We start from the raw sequence: 22,117 nt of genomic DNA on the forward strand, positions 1-22,117 counted from the left end.
GTACAATAAAAGTAATTTCTTAGTGGATCCTCATAATCAATTAATGGAACAATAACATTAGATTGTTGTGCTCCACTGACATTATCATAATATATTAATTTGTGACTTGGTGCTTTTATATGTGAGATGCATGTTCTTTATCGTTCGGTTCTTTAAAAATGAGTCTCTAAAGAAAATAAAATTCAAATCATTTCGAAGGAAATGTTATTCTGTAACGATAATATGTGATAGAGAAATAAATTTTCCTGAAAAGTAGTTAATGTGGCTCTCTTTTAAAATAGTGTGACGCTTATCGTCACTCAAAATTAAAATCAAGAGAAAGGGCTAAGATTAGATTTCTAGAACATTTCAGAGTCTTCGATTAAATAAAACTACTGGGGGAAATCTCCATCGGTAAATAGTAAGTTAAATACGGATAAAGTAATTCAAATAAACGATTAGGTTTAAATCTTACAATGTCACCCCCATCATGTGATTGACCCATCACGGGACAAACTCGAAAACAACAATGACTTTTGAACTTGACCTTTCCTCAGATTTGTAACTTTTATCACCCAAAAAATACGATATAAAAGCAGCCGAGGGAAAGGGTTGAAAAGCGATCACGGAAAAGCAATCAAAAGCAATCAGCCTAAGTGACAATAGGCCGAACCATGACTAAACTTGGTAAGTCTCTCTCCATCTATTCTAAAAAGGCACGTAAGAATTAATGTATAAATAAGTTGAATTAATTGTATATCCTTATATTAATGTTATTTCTTAAATTGTTTAAATAATAAAATGTTACTAGTTAAAAGTAAGACTTCTATTTATCCTTTATTTAAAAATTATTCAAAAACGCCACAAGTATGCAAAAGCGCCACAATAGGTAGTTTTTCAGTTCTAAAACAATGGCGGCTTGACTTAAGCAGCATATAATAAAGGAGATTTGGTAAACCTTGAAATATATAATTGAATAAACTTTTTATTTTATTTTTATGTATTTTAAGTGGCAGAGTTTTTAATATATGACAATACAAAACTGATTACATGATTTATAATGGGTAATTCAAGTAATTAGTTGTTAAGTTAAGCAAGGAAGTGTTTGGAATTTGCGTGTTTAGAACGAAAGCGAAGTTTGTTCCATATATTCTTTAATAAAGCATTTATAACAGTTGTATGTTCAGAAAGAAAACAAAATTAGTTCAGTTCATCCCTTAATAAAACATTTAACAGTTTGTTCAGAACGAAAAAAATTAATTCACTACATTCTGTAGTAAAACATTTATAACAGTAGAATGTTCAAAACGAAAACAAAATTAGGGTAGCACGTTTTTTAATTAAGCATTTATAAGAGTTGTATGTTCAGAACGAAAACAAAATTAGTGTAGCACGTTCTTTAATAAAGCATTTATAACAGTTGTATGTTCAGAAGGAAAACAAATTTTGTTCAACAAATCCAGTTTCATCTTCAAGACAAAAATAAAGTTTGAATGGTATCTCTCAAAATCTCTTTTAAGGTTCTGTTAATAGAGAAAGAATTTTTTTTTGTTTTTTAAGTACAAGTTAAACTTTTTTTGTGAATTTTGTCTTCCAACATTTACAGAAAAGGTTTTGTTTTCGGCCTATCTTTTATGTATCACTTGTTACCATTTGTTCGAAAGTAAATGATCCATTTTCTCGAAGGTTGGTAAATGTTTTAATTAGGTTAGAGGTAAACAAAAATTATTAATTTAGAACTGAAAAGCTAGATCTATATTAAAATAATACTGATTACGAACAAATTGTATTAATTTATGAAACCGTGCAATTATGTAATGCGAATTATTCAATTGTTCTCCCCCCCCCCCTTTCCAAAAGAGACTTAAGTTCGATCATCTATCTTGGCGCGATTACAACAAAATGGTTGGACAAAAGACCAAATGAAAAAACATAAATCAAAAACGTGGTAATTTATTTACAAACAGTAGTAGACATGAAAATAAGCTAAGAAAAAGAACGATGACATTGGCGATGCATGGAAAACATGCTTTAAAATAGCAAAGCGGCTTCTTTGCTTCGAACAAAAATACTTTTGGCACTTTCTTCTATTATTGTTGAACTTAGGGTTTTTGGAAGTAGTTCATTGCCAGCCCCACCACCCCCTTTAACTAGGAAAAAGAAGAAGAAAAAAGCGATATTTTGCTCCGAGTTTGTTTTGTGCTAGATATATACATCTGGAATTTTTTTTATTTCGTTTCTGGGAAATCAAGTGCAGGCTTCCAGAATGCCTTCAGCAAATTTATGGCGGTAGCGATTAAATTTAATACTTTCTGGAGAAAGATGGTTGGCATTTGGTTATATTGAAAGCGGGAGATATTTTCTTCCCCCCAAGTTTAATATTAAATATAATAACTTCAGATAAGAATATGTTATATTATTAAATGTTTTTTTAAATGGTAGTACCAGAGCCTCGATGGCTCAGGGGATAGAGGTTTCGCCTTCCAATGAGGCGAACCGGGTCCGAATCCCAGTTCATACGAATTCTGCATCCGGCTTGCACCAACCACAGTGCTGACATGAATTATCCGCAGTGGTAGACGGATCATGGGTTAAAGTCCACCTTGCCGTCAGACTCACCGTGGGAGGTTCTCGTGATCTTCCTCTCCATGTAACGCAAATGCGGATTAGCTCCATCAAAACGAAGACAAATTTCTCCCAATACTCGATCCAGGAGTTCCCTTGTCTTCTGGATTGGGTTCACAATTACAAGGCTACGGAGTTGAACATTAGTAGTCGTAAACCCTGTTATTCAACGGCGGTTATTAAAAAAAATGGTAGTACCACAAATAGATGGTTTAATGATTTTTTATTCGTTTATATTCTTACTGAATTCACCAATTTACTAATGCTATGATTCACCGATTCTTTAATAGTATAATTATATTATTCCATTATGAGCTGACTAGCTGATTCACTAGTAAGGTGATTCGTTGATTTACTAACTCGCTGATTTGACGGATTACTAGCTTGCTGTTTCGCTTATTTGCTAATATGCTGACTTACTAGTGCGATGAGTCGCCGATTCTGTAATATGTTGGTCTGCTAATTCACTGATTTATAATCACGGTGATTCGCCAATTAACTAAATTGATACCTGATTACAGAACTTTATTTGTTTCACAAATATACAAATAGTAAATAATTTTGTCACTGTCTAAATTAAAATTAAGAAATTAATTTCAACAATGCCAAAATTATTTCCATGCCAGTCACATCAGCTCATCTTGATGTTCGGGAATATTGTTTTATTCATATGAATGCTGCTTCCCTTGTTAACGACATTAGTTCCTCTCTAACTCTCCATAGCGACCGGAAATGCATTTTACCCTGCTTTGCTTCGTTTGACCACTGTGGTTTTATTTGTTCTGTTTTTCATCTTTTTTTCCTTCTCGGCTACTGTAGTTTTTTTAGTTTGTTTCTCACCTTTATTTTTCCTTTTTTCGTTGGCAACTTAACGTTTTTTTTTTCAAATCACTTTTGTTCCTTCTCTTCTACGTCTGGCAAGTCTTGAAAAACGGCGCCTATTTTTGTAGCACTCGTTGACTGCTATTTCCTATTTGTATACTTTTGAAGCTAAGGAAATTATTGGAACCATATTTTCCAGATTGCGGCTATCCCCTATATCAGAAATCTGAATCTGTCGAAGAAAAGGTACGTTTATTCAAAGAAAGCACGTTTTTGTGTCTGTTTCTTAACTAAAAATATTGTCTGCGCTTTTGAATTAGCATACTAGAGGTCACCCCTCTCGAGCTATTAAAATTGAGTCCTAGAATGTGAAGATCCGATCAATAAATCAAAAGTTATTTAGAGTGGTCCTTTTTTTTTTTTTTTTTTTTTTGCGCACTGTAATTAGCCTTTTAGTTACTAAACTAAAGAATATTTATTACTGAACTAAGGAATAGCCAATTGTTAATTGATATAAAAGGGTAATTATTCTTTACAAATTCACAGGACTGTTTCCGCTTGATTGTATGCACGTTCTTGGATAATGAAGGCTATTGGTTGACTTCTAAACATACATTAATCCTTCAAATCGCGTTTTCTTAATTACCTGAATTATAAAGGTTGCTTAAATAATTTATTATTACTTGCCTTGCGTGACGCTGTTTTGTCATGAAATCTCACAAAATTCTGCTCGCAACTTTAATTTTTATTCTTTATTGTCTTCTAAGTGCTCTTAGAATAAGTTTTCGCTTGCAGGTTCTAAAAGAAGCTTCTTCTTTTCTCTCTCTCTCTGAAAGACCCTCTTTTTTTTCCTTCTTAAAAATGGAAGATTTTGAGAGAAAATGGGGACCCCTGAATAAATCGTGAGTTGATTCAGAATACTCGATTTAAAGCGTCAGCTGAGGAAAGGTTGACTACAATACGCCTAAGCAGAGTCCCGGTGGCTCGAAGGAATAGAGCGTTCGCCTCGCAATAAGATTAACCAGGTTCGAATCCCAGCCCTGACTAGTTGATACGAATATTGCTCCCGGTTCGCACCGACCACTGTGCTGACTCAGTGGAAGACCGATCATGGGTTATGCAGAAAAACACTGTTCACATTGTTCTATTCAACGTTTTCACAATTAATTCAACCCCAATCTATTTTGGCGCATCGTCAGACCGTAGCTTATGAAAACGCCATTCGATTTACATGATTCAAAAATTTTGACAATTGTCAAAAACAATGCCAAAAGAATTTTTTTTTTTTTTTTTTTTTTTGACATGACTGTTAAAACCGAATAAAACGGTCAATTGTCAAAAACTTTCCAACCCTGCTTAATTATGATATTCTTTTAAAATGCTTAAAAATATTATTAGAGTGCTTGAAATTTGCTTAAAAAATGCTTATTTTTTGTTGAATAATTTGGCTACGCAAATTAAATTCAAATTAAAATATTTTCTTATTTTTTGCATGCAGTGAGCTATATGTTTGTATTTTGTCTATTTCTTTGCAATCAATAACTACGTAAAAAAAAATTTAGAAGATATCAAACTTACTTAGGCGCAGTGTTGACGAAAATGGCTGACGATATATTATGCAAGTACCATTTACATTGACTAAAAAAAAAATTTTTTTTTTTTAAATATTCGGAAGCAGTTTTTAAATTTTTTTTAACGTTTAATTTTTTGTGAAATGCGACCTTATCGCAAAATAAGAACAGTCTGCTTTATCCCTACCAAAATCAATAAATCAAAATAACACCGAGTCGTTTCAAATTAAAATGTCTATTTGAATATAAAAACTAAATATTTTTATTGATGTAAACTATCTGAAAATAATCACAGGAATCACTTCAAAACAAACATTTAGAGGAGATTATAGTGTCGTGCAAAATTTATAAACTAATTTAAAAGCATAATTACAAACCTTTTTATAGTTAGGATACTTTATTAGAAATTCGACAAATGGCGTAGAAAACATAATTCGCTCGTATGATTTTTATTTCCTTGTAAAATTATAGTATTTTTTCAGAGAATGGCACTTAAGGGAGAAAGCTCGTTGCAAAATTACGTGTCATCAAGTAATATCACCTAATACAATTGTAGAATTTGATGAATTGGCGTTTTTTGGTATTTTAGAGCTTCATCGACATTTTTTTAATTTATTTACATTATCTTTTATTATAATGTAATGGCCGCCTCCAGCGACCAGCTTTTTTATTGAGTAAAATTTCGAGATTTAGAATCATACAGTCAATATGTAAGTATAATAAGCTCATATTGCTGCTCTATTGAAAGTGGATTTAATTTTTGTCTCTTACTTGTTCGTGCGGTATAGTGGATATCACGGTGAATATTTGTTATTAAACTCTTCGGTACAATCTATGCTAAAATTTAAGAAAAAAAATGCTAATTATGTATGATGATGAATGATTATTGATGAATTTTATTTGATTTCGTCGCCCTATTTTTTGGGTTTACGACTACTAATGTTCAACTCCGTAGCCTTGTAATTTTAAACTCAATCCAGAAGACAAGGGAATTCCTGTATCATGTACTGGAAGAAAGTTGCCTTTATGAGAGCTTTTTGATGGAACTAACACGCATTTTCGGTATATGGAGAGGAAAAACACGAAACTCTCCCACTGTTAGACTGACGGCAAGGGGACTTTGACCCATTATCCGTGTACCACTGAGGATATTTTACGTCAGCACTGTGATCGGTGCAAGCCGGATGCGGAATTCGTATCCTCCAGCCATCGCTGGGAATTCGAACCCGTTTCACCTCATTGAAAGGCGAATGCTCTATCCCAGGGATGGGCGAACTTTTTTGGTCGTGGGCCAAAAATCTAGAAAAAAAAGTTTGGTGGGCCGAATAAAACTTCTAAAATAAAAATTCTAACTTCTGAAATAAAATAAAGTCAATTCATCATTGAACGCACGGCACTCTACATCAACTTTGCATTTTTTAGTTGCCATTTTGGGATTAAAAATGTTTACAAATAACTCAAAAAGGCAGTAGCCATTTCATACATTTAATAATTTCACCATTATTTACAATGACGTTGCATGTGCGCAGCCTTTCCATACGCAGTCAATTATGTTCGAACTCACGCCGGAAGAAAAATCCGCTCGTTGGAACTTAAAATGCGTAGTAAGCCTCATGTGAAGTACAATTCACCTATATTTGATTCCATATGTCTGCTCCTCGAGAAAGACAAATACTAGTTGGAGCTAATCTACGGCTATTCTATAAGGGACTTTTGCTTTCAACATTTTATCAATTGAAGCTGTTAATGCTAACTATTTTAATTAATTTATGTTTTGTAGAACAAAAATAGAGAAAGTAAAAAGTTAAAATTCTGTCCGCGGGCCGGATAAAATCTTCCGGTGGGCCACAGTTGGCCCGCGGGCCGTAGTTTGCCCATCCCTGCTCTATCCCCTGAACCATCACGGCTCTTACTGATGAATTAGTACCTTTTTCAAAATCAAATTCTGCTCTTTTGTGCTATTATTAATTGTGCTAGTCAATAAATTTCATTTTTAAGAGTTTTTTCGCCAAGACAAAATGAGCTTTATTTAAAAAATTCTTCAATGTTTTTATGCGAATAATATGCTATTTTCATTACTGCTGCGAGTTTGTAATTGTTACTCACGACTGTTTGGTAGAGTTTAGTCTATGTGAAGCTAGCGCTGTCTACGCTTATTTTGAAAATGTAGCAAGATATCATTATGGGGAAAAGCTACAGTTTTGTGAAAATGAAAAGCGTTTGTGGTCGAATTTTCTAATATTTAACAACCTAATCCAATGCTGCTGTAAAAAATGCTGTTTCCATGTACGCGCACATTGTAATTAATCAATATCAATGGTCTTCATCGATGAAATTTCGTATTTTCGATACTTTGCCCGGACCACATGATGGCGGGAAAACGTGATCGTTTACAAACCACCCCTTGGAAATTTGCAAATTGTGAAAAATTGTGAAAAAAAAACACAATCCTGTCAGTACTTCAATTCTCGAGTTATCAGCGAACATACATCCAGACAGACTTTCGCTTTTACATATAGAGAGGTCCCGCAGTGGACTGATTGTTAAGACGAGGTTTCCAGCAGGTCACCGAAGTCAAGCATCAGTGACTGCTGTCAGTGTGCGGGTGGGTGACCACTTCTATCAGTCTGCGTGGGGACCGAGGGTGTGCGGTATTGGTCTTCGTTAAACTGTTCTACCGTAAAGTGCTCGACTTCGCATGCAGGTCGTTGGGCTACCGAAGCAGGGGTGCCATCCCCTCTGCAGAGGATCAAAATTGTGATGGCTTGTCTTCGGATCATCCTCAGGGATGTTTCCCAGACCGTCGCCAATAGCCCATTGTGGAGCTCTAGTGCGACGTAAAGGAACAGCAACAACAACATATAGAGAGAAGAGATTCATGCGAATTATAAATTTCCTATTTAAACTTTAACTGGTATTTTTCTGGTGTAAAAATAACTAGCCCAATTGCAGCTATATCTCGCCTTAAAGTGAAGGCAACAAATATTTCATACATAACGATTATTTGTAAAATGAATTACCTAGTAAAACATTTTTTTTTTCAAACTTAGCGGCTTAAAACAGCTACGATTTTTATTGAGTTAAGACAACTAACACTTTATTAAAATTAAATAGATGAAACGCATTTTGTTTGCCAAAAAAAGCTTCTATAAAAAAATGAATACCTAAAATTATAATAATTATGCAATTTTGAAATAAACTTAAAAATTTTATAAAAATTTTATTATTCCTTTCAATTTACTTAAGTCTTTCTCATCGAAACTAATTCTAGATACCTTAAATTAAACCAGTGTTGTTGTTTTTTAAACCATTTTTTAATGGCAGGCATTGAATTCTTCATTTGCCATGGAAGTTGCCGTAACGTTAGCCGGTGAGCGCCTGTGAACCTTAGTCACGGAGGCGAGCAACATTATCCACGCCACACTTCCACTGATACCCGTTATAAGGTAGGCCACATTCATACATCACACTACTGAGGACAACACAGAGAGAAACAACCATGCCCTAAGCGGGATTCGAACTTACAATCATTCGCTTCACAGTCTGGCACGCATTCCGCTCGACCATCTGGCCGGCTTTTAAACAAATGTTAATCTGTAACTAATCATTCGACTGCGAATTAAATATATATATATATATATATATATATATATATATATATATATATATATATATATATATATATATATATATATATATATATATACACTGGTTATCATAAATTAAGGAAAAATCACAAAAATAGCGATAACTCTTTCAAAAGTAAGCCAAACCGTGCAAAATTTGCATATGTTGTCCACTAAGAGTAGCTGAGTAAAACTGCAATATGCAAATTAGTGGCGCTGCACTCGGCTTACGTCATCTGCCTGGAGCATAAAAGTCCAAGTTTGAGAGAAAGCACACAAATTTTACTGTGATTGCGACATTGAAAATCTGAGATAGCCAATTCGTAATAATGACCTCTAGGCATCATTTGCCTGAAGAACTACGATGGAGAGCCATCGGGAGACTAGAGGCAGGGCAGAGTCAATCAGAAGTGGCCAGATGGCTAAATGTGAGTCCATCTGTGGTTCATAGACTTTGGAGGCAATTTCAAACCACAGATTCGGCATCTAGGAGGTTCAGTCAAGGACGGCCAACTGTTACGACCAGTGCCGATGACCGATATTTGACATTAAGTGCACGCAGGAATAGAACCGCTACTCCGACACATCTTAGATCCTCTCTTGCTGCAGCCACCGGAAGGTTGGTGTCAACGTCAACTGTGCGCAGAAGGCTCCACGAAGGTGGTCTGTATGCGAGACGACCAGCCATTTGCGTGCCGCTCACATCACGCCATAGGAGAGACCGTTTGCAGTGGGCCCGACAACATGTCCACTGGACGTCAGATCAATGGAGGCCTGTTCTCTTTACGGATGAGTCCAGGTTTAGTCTAGAAAGTGACAGTAGACGTTATTTGATATGGAGAGAACCTGGGACCCGTTATCATCCATCAAACATCCGTGAAAGAGATGCATACGGAAGAGGCAGTGTCTGTGTTTGGGGAGGCATATCCTTAGGAGGGCGCACATACCTCCATGTCTTTCCAAGGGGAACCGTGAATGCTCAGGTTTATCGAGACAACATCCTTGATGCTTATGTGCGCCCATATGCCGGGGCAATTGGTGATTGCTTCCTGTTACAGGACGATAATGCAAGACCACACAGAGCTCGCATTGTTGATGATTATCTTCAACAGGAAACAATTACTCGCATGGAGTGGCCAGCTCGATCCCCGGACTTGAATCCTATCGAGCACGTTTGGGATGCTCTAGGGAGGCGTGTATCTGCCATCAATCCGCCCCCTCAGACCCTTGCCACGCTTGCAACTGCTTTACAAGAGCAATGGCTCTCACTTCCTATTGAACTGATAGACCGCATAATTGAAAGCATCACACATCGCTGTTTGTGCTGTATTGCTTCTAGAGGCAATCATATTCCATATTAAAGGTACTTTTTCTATTGCAAACCGATACTTCCAATTTGTTTATTTTATACATGTGCTAATTTCTATACTACTATTAATGTCTGATAATTTCTTTTTATGTTGTTTAATACCTTACTATGTGTTGTATATTGTGGGTAAGTTTCATAAAATTCCATGTGTAATTTCTTGAGTTATCGCGATTTTTGTGAATTTTCCTTAATTTATGATAACCAGTGTATATACATACATACAGTTCACGTCCCCACTCCTGAAAAGGAGGGGGAGTGGACAAGACTCCGGACAATCCCGGAACAGCTTATCGGGATCACATCATGATGAAAAGGACACGCAAAACTATGCGTTCTTACGTTTTATACCAACATAGATTTGAAGTAAAAAGGCACATTCGTACATTCCTTGTAACCTTACGCATTAAGGAATTGAAAAAGGGAACTTCCTTATATGGAATTGAAAAAGGGAACGATTCTAAAAATAACTCTTCCTTTGAAATATAAATCTATTTATATTTCAATGGTATGTTTTCAGCCTTGAATTCCCAAAATAGAATCTCTCTACGCTTATTCTTTAACAAAGACATTTTATGAAAACGAAAGAGATTTAATTCTTTTAATACAAAAGTATTTACTTTTTGTATTATTAACGGACCCTTCACAAAATAATTCTTTTAATCGGACCCTTCACAAATTTGTTTATCTTCATTATGGTTTTGCTAATCAAATAAACCCTTCCCGGAGGGGGAGGGGAAGAAGACGGTTCTAGACAAACTAAATTTCCCTAAGTTTAAATTCTAAAACGTAGTATTCTAAGAAAATATTTCTACTTTAAAAAACATCGTGTGCGCTCTTATTAATATTACATCATATTTTTTTTCTGTGAACAAATAATTAATCAATTTATATTTATTCATAAAATTAATTAATTTAATATTATGTAAATAAAAATTAATTTCTGGCAATTGTTTAAGTAAAATATTATAAATTTAAGAATTGTTTAAGTTTACTTAATGCTTACACATTAAAAGTGATACATTACTAAGTTGTGTTATTTAAAATATGTCAATTGAAAATATTAAAAATGTGTGTGATTTTTTGAATTTTCTGTGTTGAGCAGTATAGGCTAAATACCAAATATTTGTATGTTGCATCTCTAATTTAGTAGCAGCAATTGTTGAGCAGAATCTTGTTTCTATTTACAATTTAAAAATTTCTTGAAAAGGTTTTTAGCAAATTTTGCAATAACAGAACCCTATTTGCACAAATTCACAAAAGTAGGACCCAGGTTGAAAGAATGTGGCTTAACGCTTATTTTATATTCGCAAAATATGAATAGTTTTCACAAAAACAGGATCTTTCACAAAATGTTTGAACAGATCTCTGGTCATTCTATCTTTCTTAGATGGACTGAAAGTACAAATTTTGGAGTTTTTTTGTCGCTTTTTTAGGTGTGTCTTCTGCATACCTGCCAACTTTTAATCCTTTCTAGGATGATTTTCCACAGTGGTAGTAAAATGGAATTTAAATTACAATTTTAGGCTGACACATACGCTGTAATTTGGGAAAGTTTATGCAGACTACCATAATTGTATTACATTTTATTATCGATGCTTAATTTTTTTTAAAAAATACTGGTGGTCAAAAAGATTCTAAATTAAGTTTATAAATGCAAGGAATATATAGAAAGCATAAATTTTACTACCACTTTAAATATAGAAATAAAATTTTACGCCAAAGGCGTAAAAATTGGCAGGTATGCTTCTGTGAGCTTTTCAACATTCGAAATAGCTTTGTACATTTTGATGGAACTAAATATTCTACAATTACAGCAAATCTCAAAAGATAACAAGTATACAGTAGTGCTTATCAACATTGGATAATTCATTTTACTAGTATCTGATGTTTAGTTATCCAGGGTTAAGAAACAGTGCTTTTACTTGGCTTCATGTTTTCAAGTTTCTGCTCTTCAGTCTTTAATATAAAGATATTTTTTTAAATATATTAAAGTGTTTACTGCAGTAAATTGTAATATTTATTGTTAAAAAATGAGTTAAATAATTTTTAAGCCTGGAATTTTATTAAACTCATTTTTTAACAATAAATATTACAATTTACCTATACCGAATTTCCATTGAAAAACGTTTTTCCTGATTTTCTCTGTAAACCGAATCATCATTATTACTTTTACGGAGTGCGTAGCGTTTTTAAAAAGTGCTTATTTTTGATTTACGTTTTTTAAAAGCCCTTAAAGGTGCTTTTTTTATTCAGGGTTTCTAAAAAGTGCCTAATTTTCTATCTTTCAAAAATATTTTTTTTTGCCGTGTCGATTGTCGTTCTAAATTACAAAAAATGCATAATTTTCGCAATTTTCTCTTTATCACAAACTAGTTACTTCATCATGATTTTGTAAAGTTTTTGAAAATGTTTTTGAATTTTTATTGATTTTATGCTTATAAATTAAGAACTTTAAACGGTCGAAAAGTATAATCTTCATTACTGCACAGATCCAAATTATGAGTTTTTTTTTTTTTGAAAATTGATTAAAAATATTTTTTGAATGCTTAAAAAATTCTTAAAAGGTGCTTATTTTAATTTTTCTTGAAAAATCTGGCTGCGCACCCTGTTTTAGGTTTCCTTTGATTGAAGTACTTTAGGTACACATTGTTAATTTTGATCGCTGATTTATGTTTCTTTTTTTCTTTTTTAGAATTCCTGAGAAATCAGCTGAAAAGTTAAGAATAACAGACTGGGTCTGTCTTTAAGTAAGAAAAGTTTTCTATGCTATCCGCCACCTGCATTTATGGTTTAATAATGATTAATTATTATGGTTTATAGTTTATTACCTCCATTAAGGTTCATAGTTGTGCACAGCAGAATTTCAACGCTTTATTTAAATTTAAGACACTCAAACAAACTAGCTTTTTTTTTCTTTTAATTTATTTATTTATTTATTATTATTATTATTTTTTTTTTGAAAGAAAAACTTTCAACTACATTCCTAATGGAAAGAGATGTAATTAACCCCTTGATATATCATAATTAAAACTCTAAACTGAGCGGAATTATTAATTTCTTGATATAGAAATGATCTTTGATTGCACTGAAAACAGCAACTCGCAACGGAATGTTGACTGAGATGCCAATTGCTCCGGACACGCCAAAATAATTTAAAAAAAAAACAGTAAATAACTAACTAAATTTAGCAAATATTTGACTATTTTTGCTTGCTTTTTAAAAGGTATAGCATGACATAGTAACTATAAAGTGGTGAATTATATAAGCCTACGAATTATTTAGAAATAGTGGTGGATAAAAATCTTCTAAATTGAATTTATTAAACCAAGAATCACAATTGATAAAGTACCACTTTAAAATATTTATTTGCTGTCCGGAGAAAGTTGGCATCTCTGTGTTGAAGACGTCTGAGGCACGTCATAAGAAACAAATGACGTCTCCCAGACGTTTACGTATGACAAGGGGTTAATGAATCATAAAACTGACAGAAGATGGGAAGGTGTGCTCATATACATCTGAATTTCCACATCTTCTAAACATTCTAATTGTTATGCCGCTTAGTGTTTGTAAATAAAGATTTCGGCTCTGAGTTCCTGAATTGTCAAATGCAAAGTTTTCTTGGAAATTTGGAATTGTTTCTTTAGCTTTAGCATTTAATGCAGTTTTTTTCTTAAAAATGTTTTGAAACCAATATACTGTTTAATAATTGTTTATAAACAAAATTATTATCCTTTTTTTTGTTAGACAATTTTAATTAATACCATTATTGTATATAACTGCTAAACATAAAAAGTATCAGTAACTTGAACGTTTCTTTGCATTTTTTTAAATAAAGGATTGTATTTATTAGTTTAATAACAATGAAGATTTCAAAAATAATTGCCTACATTGCTTAGATCAATAGTTTTCTTTAATATGTAAGTAACGAAATTATTTTTTCTTTGTATGAGAAAACATGCTTGATTTGTTAAAGCTCTCTCTCTCTCTCTCTTTTTTTTTTTTTTTTTTTTTTTAGTGAATTTTGATTTCTGTCTATAAATATCTGAGCGTTAAGCTTAAATCTAGAGTTTATGGTCAAAATAATGTAAATCATTTACCTCATCTCCAGTTAAACGCCCTAACGTTACTTTTTGCATATTTCGACAAACTTATATAATTTTACGCAAAATAGATAATTTTAATACTTATTCTCTTTTAATTTTAAATGATCGAAAATTTGATGTGAAAAGTAAGCAATATAATTATTAACTCAAAGATAAATAATTTTTCGAATGTTTATATTTTAGAAATTATTCAGCAAATATAACTCAAATTTTTGACTTTACGTTATAATTACGTTTCATATTTAACATTTTCATATTATTTTTAAATTAATAAAAATGAATGTTAACTAATATTAAAATTTTTTTGTGTTATAATATGGTTTAGTAAAACAAGATTTTTATTCGATATACAGAGCGTTTCGTAAACCACCATCCCTTTGACGCAGATGGAACACCGGTGTTCCTTTTAAATATGCTTTTTTTTCTGACGTACCGATTGAAAGCAAAAATATATTTCGGTATTTTTCAATTATAAAAAAGCAGTTTAAAAGTTGCTAAAAAATATCTGTTAGATTATCGTGAAAATATAAAATATAATATCCAAAAAAAATGAATAAATAAAATAAAATAAAGTAAAAAAAAATGTTTGCAATTTTTTTTTCCATTCATTTTCAGAAATTTATTAACAAATAATTTTTTAAATAAAAGAAATTTCAGTGATGAATAACTGTTTCTCTTAGATCTAAATAACTGCAAGTATGAAAAATTATTGTATGGAAGTGAGCCTTGTTTTTAAGATTTTGCCTTTAACTCAGAAAAAGACACCAGTGTTTCAAGATGTATTTCATAGCCGTAAATTAAAAATATACTAAATATAATATTTTTTCATTTATTTTGGACTAAATTAATTCAAAATAATAAAAATAGCGTGAAAAATAAGTTTAATAAAAATTCTGCCTCAAAGAGTTAAGGTTATATATATGTATACAGCTTATTATTTATTTATTTTAAACTTATTTTTGATACTTCCTTAACCCAGGTATTAAGTTCTAGTTATATTGGATTGGGATCAAATGTAAACCTGATTATTTTCGGTTGTCACTGGCAATTTTTATTCACAAACTTACCAGTGATTCGTATTATAATCGTAATTATTTTAATTCGTATTAAATCGTCAAGGGTTGAATAAGTCAACTTCAGCAGCCTATTATTTGACATTGGGTGCATAAAGAAATCATCGTATGCCCAAACATTATATATAAAAGAAATAAAAAATAAAAACATTTTTTAAAAATCTTTTTTTTTTATTTTATTGAAAAGGGAACGGTTGGAAATTCACACCAATATGCGCTATGAGTTCGTACGTTAAAATATGACAACACAAAACATTTGAATTATACTTATACAACTAACTAAACGAAATGATGTAAAAACTCTAACGACTATGGAAAAACAGCAGGGATTTGAAATGACTGTCTTTGGTTACTGTAAAAACTCGTTACATGTTTTTCCCTAATTAGATAACAAAATTAGTTGTAAACCTTTAATTTTTATTAATTATCAAAGCAAAAACTAATAACCGAGTATAATATTGAGAAACGGATGATTCATAAAATATTACTGGTAAAAACCGTTAAATTAGGAAGAAATAAATAACATCTAAATATTGTTACAATTTTAGTAATTTTATATTGATGATATCCACAAATATCTACTATTTCTTTGTTTATTAATGACCTTATCTTGTGAATATTCAGTCCAATGTTTGAGAGGGCAAGACGACAATCATCTTTTTTTTAATGTTAAATATAGAAATAAGTAAGACAAAACTGTATTCAGAATCTTTTTATTTGTTGAGTTGAGGGCAATCGCTATATTTATCACAGAATTACTGCGCCAAAATATATTTACAGATGACTCTTATTTATTACCAAGACCACCATTCAAACATCAAATCACAATTACATTACCAGCAATATCTTGTGGTGCAAAACAATACGAATGTTCACCATGGGAATCGGCAAATTACTATCATACTTATGGCTAAAGGAAGATATTATCCAATAACATAGGAATTATAAATCCCATGTTGTTTGGTATTTTTTTCCCCTTCTGAATATTTATCTTCGTTACCTTATGGGCGTTGTCCTTTATTGGCGTCTTCTCCAAACGATTATGAATTCGTTTCTTTGGAAGCTGCGCGTGCAGTAGCCATTTCTTGAGGGGAAAAAAAAAAGAACATGGCGAATGCTATATGAATAACAAAACTCGTAATTCTTTTCTGGCTAATGAAGGGACTGACCTTCTAACTACCCTTTGTTGTTCTTCGTAGCGTCACTCCTTTGTTTATTTCTTGTTTAGTGAATCGTAAGTTGTGATAGGTAATTTCATTATCGATATGGCTTTTGTTGATTGAAGTGTATTTCTATTCATCAAATCTTTGGAATGATAATGAGAATTTCATTCATATTATGGAGGCTGGATTTTAAAGATGAACACTTGCGTCGAGCGATATCAGAATTTTAATACAGCGATATATCGTCGAATTGATGTTTTTCAAATTTAACTCTATAATTTCCAAATTTAATTCAATTTTATTATCTTTTTTTACATTAATATTTTTGTTAACTAAAGTAAATTTAAATCAGTATTCACCTTAGTAATATCGTATTCGATGATTGACTTCTTCCTTCTTCTAAATAAATAGATCACTGCGCAAACTCCAACAGGTGTGTGATATCTTCACGCTTGCGCAGTGTGGATCGACTAAAGTGAATTCTAATTATCGTATTCTATATTTATCGTATTCATGATATATTGTTAAAAAAAATTTAAAGCATAGTTTTCGCGTTGCTTCTGCATGCATCTGTATTTCACTATTCGCCTACGTCGACTGGAAATTTTTAAAATTAGAAGGGAAAAAAAACTTGTTCTATCATCAAGTTCATTATGTGTCATTTGTAAAAATTTTGATAATGAGAAGTGGAAAAAATCTCAGATTCCAGTTCCCCTAAATGATATATTGAACACTTTTTACGTTTTTTATTTACTCGTTTTCGTGTGTGTAAGAGCGGAATCTAACAACTGAAATTTCTGCAGTTTTTTGACAGGCTTAGAGACACTGAAATTCCAACTGAAGCTCCGCTCCTGATTACAATAAAAGTTTCAAACGCTCCTTTTCCGCTCTAGGCAGAATTTATCAAATAAAATTCATATTCAATCAAAATTTTCAACCACTTTCCGATTATCTGGTATTCTCAAATCTGTAATGGAACTCACATGATGATACAAGACAGCTACAAATAGAATTTTTCGCCTTATTGCGTAAGGAAAATTTTTTTTTCATTCCAAATTTTGACCAAAATTTCCTTTTCATGTTTCAAAATTAATAAAAAAATTTTTGAAATTTATTTAATTAATTTTTTATTATTATATTGTTATTAATATTCTTTTAGCATGCAAAGGTTTTTGGTCAATTTGGGGAAGGCATTTAGGTCTTAAACTTGCTGTTTAACATTCATCTGATAAGGTTTGAGTCTTTGCACGCAGTTAAGCTGGATATTCCTTTTTTATTTAACCTTTGTAAAGGAAGCATAATCTTTTGAAATTATCTCTGTATTGCTCTCAGTTATCAGTTGATGCCGTTTCAGAAAAAGTTTCACCCATTTTTCACCTGGAAGATTGTCTTTAAATGTATTTTTCCTATCCTTTTCTATCATCAGTTATAACGTCAGATCTCATTTTTAACGTCATTGTTATGCAGGGAAAATCCAATTTTTGCCTTCCCAATAATCCAATCTTCTAACATTGTTTCTTCAGTTGATGGTAATACTTCTAAAAGCCCCATACGTCCACCTTCATTAGATATAAATTTGAAAAATAAACAAGTAAAAGGCTGCAGATTTGAAAAATAAACAATCTATAATTTAATGTCTGTCATATTTATTTTTACTCCTGTTTTTTTTTTAAATTTTATTTAATTACGTTATTTGATAAATTCTACTATGAACAGCAAAAAGAAAAATCCATTTTGATAGTTTATCTAAAATCATTTATGAAGCTACAATGAGTAATAAATAATACGCAGCTGTATTTATTCTTTTATTATTTTAAAAGAGTTAATGGTGTCTCTATCAAGCATAAAAATATGCATTATATTGAACCTAGAAATAAATTTAAGAAACAGACAAGATTGAAAAGTAAAAATATTTAAATCAAATCTTTGTTTACCGTAAATGCTGAGAAAAAGTGTAATTAGTCTTCATTAACATATTGCATCCGTAAAGAAAAACCATCCTAACATTTATTAAAATAAAAACCAGTAACTAAACGATTCAAAAAAGAACCTTATAAGCTTAATTATAGTTAGTCTAACATTATAATTCTGCATCATCTTTAAATAAGACTGCATACTTTTATTTTATCACATACTCTAGTTTTACAGTAAAATTTTTTAATGCTTTTGTGCAACCTTGGGCAACTTGACAAGGGTTTCACTTTGGCTATTTTACTACTGTAATCCTCTTGATAGTTATTTTTTTTATCTGGTTCTTAATATTGTAAAGTATTTTTTTTAAAAATATCTAATGACGTTGTTATCCTGTAAGTTTAGCTAATTAAGCTTTAGATAATTAGAATTATAATTTAGATAATTATTAGCACAAAAGAAATGTTCTATTCAAGTTTATCTAGTGAAGAAATGCTCTATTCAAGTTTATTAAGTTGTCTTACTTATCATATAGCTAATCACCACATTTATGAAGATTAATTATAAAAAGGGTATGATCATTGTTTTGATTATGAATTTGGCTATTAAATTAGCATTTTGGAAGGAATTTTTTTTAGGAATTATTCATAAAATTTTTAGCAGAATTTTTGGTGTCCTCTATATCGCAGTACTACTAATTATCTTGATCCATGTAAAATCATATTCAGACATACTGTTCACTGGGAAATCTATTTCCAGTGAAGGAACATGCCTGTTCCAACACTATTTAAAAGATGTTTTTTGGATTTTTAATAAATTTTGATGTATAATATGACTAAAGGTATTTGAAAATTAAAAAAAAATTATTTTATTTTCATTACCAGGAAAAAATCCCAATGAATAAAGATTTGTTCACTCATTAGTTTTTCATCGTTGGTAATCCAGTTAATGAACACCCCTTAATATCAGTACTTGTTTATGCTATGATGCTTAAAATAAATTAAACGTAACCCCAAAAACTATATTTTTAATTATCTATCTCACAGTCAGAAAAATAAAACTATTACATACAATTAAGTGCACTTAAAACAGATAACTACAAACTCTGACCTTATAATTTTGCCAAAGAACCCAGGTGTGCAGATTTTAACAGATTCAAAAATTTTTCGAGAGAAGACTATGTAACCCAGGTAATCTAATGCATTGTTAGATGCCTTCCTATTGTTAGTTAATAAGCTACTGTTGCCAACCAAAAAAAATTTTTAAATCTTATTTTTAAAAATTATCTATGAAATGTTCATTTACTGGGGTGTGTTCCTTCACTGGTTTGTTTACCCTATATTACGAGTCTTGTAAGAAAAATTCTGCAAAAAGTAAAAGTCAATACTAAATTACGATTAGGACTCTGTAAATAAATATGCAAAATCTACACTTATTAGTTAAAATTGTATTTTAACTAAATATTATTATAAATGTTGAAATTCATCCAATACTTTGATGTATGAAAAACCAATTAATAAAAAAATCCATTCAATTAATACCTGACTGATAAAAAAATTGCATTTGACATAAAATGGTGACTTTGCTTTCTTGTTGATGACAGGGTGCTTAGCGTTTTTAAAAAGTGCTTAAAGGTGCTTATTTTCGATTTTTAAAAGCCCTTAAAGGTGCTTTTTTCACTGGGTGTTTTTAAAAAGTGCTTAATTTTCCCTTTTTCAAAATGAGAGTTTTCCTTTACTATGTTGATTTTCGCTTCAAATTATGTAAAAAGACACAGTTTACATTGTTCTATTCAACGTTTCCGCAATTAATTCAACTCCAATCTATTTCGGCGTGTTGTCAGGCCGTAGCGTATGAAAACGCCATTCGTTTTACACGATTCAAAATTTCATGATTTTTGACACTGTCAAAAACAATACCAAAATTTTATTTTATTTTTTATTATTTTTTTATTTTATTAACATGACGATTAAAACAAGATAAAATAGTCAATTATCAAAGACTTTCCTACTCTGCCTAATTAATGATATTTTTTTAGGTGCTTTAAAATATTTTTTGAGTGCTTGAAAAGTGCTTAAAAGATGCTTATTTTTTGTTGAATAATTTGGCTACGCACCATGGATAAGCATACTAAGAAATAGAATTATGCACTATGTTGCTACATTTCGAATCAACACTGTTGGATCCGAGCGAAATAGAGCGTTCGCCTATTACTGAGTTGACCCAGGTTCGAATCCCAATGATGGCTAATCGATAATTTCGCACCGACCGCAGAGTCGAGGTAAAATATTTCCAGTGGTAGACCGATCACGAGTTAGAGTCCCCTTGCCCTCAGGCTAACCGTGGGAGGTTAGTTCCATCAAGAAGTCCCCGCAACAAATTTCTTCCAATACTTGATCTAGGAGTTCCCTTATCTTTTGGATTGGGTTCGAAATTATAACGCTACGGAGTTGAACATTGATAGTTGTAAACTCAGAATTGGGTCAGCTGTTCAATATCGGTTATAAAGTAAAATAAAATAATATTGAGTTTGACCAAAGACTTGCACGTTCTTGTTGGCCTGAAAAGAAAATTTTAAAACTGTTTTCTCTAATTTAACTACTACTATTTTTTCTACTTTAATCAAATTTATTCCTTGTTTTAGTTACAATCTTTCTTCATTGAGCCGCGATGGCTCAAGGGATAGAGTGTTCGCTTTCCAATGAAGCGAACTGAGTTCGAATCCCAGTCGATGCAAATTCCGCATCCGGCTTGCATCGACCACAGGGCTGTCGTAAAATATCCTCAGTGGTAGACGGATCATGAGTTAGAGTCCCCTTGCCATGCGTCTAACCGTGGGAGGTTCTCGTGGTCTTCCCCTCCATGTAACGCAAATGCGGATTTGCTCAATAAAGAAGTCCTCCACGAAGGCAAATTTCTCCCAATACTCGATCCAGGAGTTCGCTTGTCTTCTGGATTGGGTTCAAAATTACAAGGCTACGGAGTTGAACGATAGAAGTCTTAAATCCAAAAACTGGGTCGACTGTTTAACGACGGTTATAAAAATAAAATAAAATCTTTCTTTATTAAAATTATTTTCTTTATTTTTCAACAGTGTAGTTTTTTAAATATTTGTTTCATTTAATTTTTTTTCTCTTAATCCAGACGGATGTAATAAAATATGAAATTTTTATTTCTGTAATAAGAACTCGCTGTAATGGCTTTAAAAAAAAATCGGAAGCCTTGAAAAAATAAAATAAATAAATACCGATCTGTTTGACGCAATTAATTCATAGCCGAATCAGTTTCGCACGCCAAGCTGTTATTTGTAATCAAGACCGCAGCACTTACTGTTTCTTGTCAAATTAAAGGGGGCGTAGCAGCTGACACTACTTGGCGGAGTGAGGCAGAGCAAATGTTTGCCCCCACCCCCCATCTTGTTTTATTTTAATTTTAGAAGCAGCATTCTTCTTTATTGTTCATAATTGCGTGCTGGTTTTGAAAGATTAATCTGGTTTTCAGTATATATTTCTAAAACAGTCCCCCCTTCCCCTTTTTAATATATCGGTGAATGGATAATAAAACTTTAATGTTGGTGCCGGGTGATGATTAAAATCTAAAAATAATTATAGAAACGAGTATCCTAACGGAAAATGTATTTTAAAATACACATGAACAAGCTCTAAAAATCGATTTGACACAAATTGCAGGGCACGCGGCGTGAATATATTACTAAAATAAGCAATTTTACTCAATAAAAATTTTCTTTTTCCATTGCAGCTAATGCAAAATACTGGATTTATTTAATGTTTGTTTGTTGGGGGGGAAGAAAATAGATCTTTAGGAAATCTCTTCCCCCTTTACTCCCAGATATTCTTGTTATTACTCTAATATAC

At 31.9% G+C, this 22,117-nt stretch overlaps 1 protein-coding gene across 6 annotated transcripts in view; it reads left to right on the plus strand.

The window, feature by feature from the left end:
• The window catches only part of LOC110283197 (beta-1,3-galactosyltransferase 5), a 123,410-nt gene that overhangs the window by 41,332 nt on the left and 59,961 nt on the right, over nucleotides 1–22,117 (plus strand). For 5 of the 6 annotated variants that reach the window (XM_043042892.3, XM_021148001.4, XM_071180613.2 and 2 more), the window contains exon 3: nucleotides 12,685–12,739. The gene's annotated coding sequence lies outside the window, so the exon portion shown is untranslated. Of the gene's footprint in view, nucleotides 1–566; nucleotides 667–12,684; nucleotides 12,740–22,117 lie in introns of those variants that run through there. The other variant, XM_087149966.1, reaches the window with a different exon arrangement.

Source organism: Parasteatoda tepidariorum, chromosome 8 (genome assembly GCF_982258835.1).
Source record: "Parasteatoda tepidariorum strain Cologne lab strain chromosome 8, Ptep-v5.0, whole genome shotgun sequence".
In the NCBI taxonomy this organism is placed as follows: domain Eukaryota; kingdom Metazoa; phylum Arthropoda; class Arachnida; order Araneae; family Theridiidae; genus Parasteatoda; species Parasteatoda tepidariorum.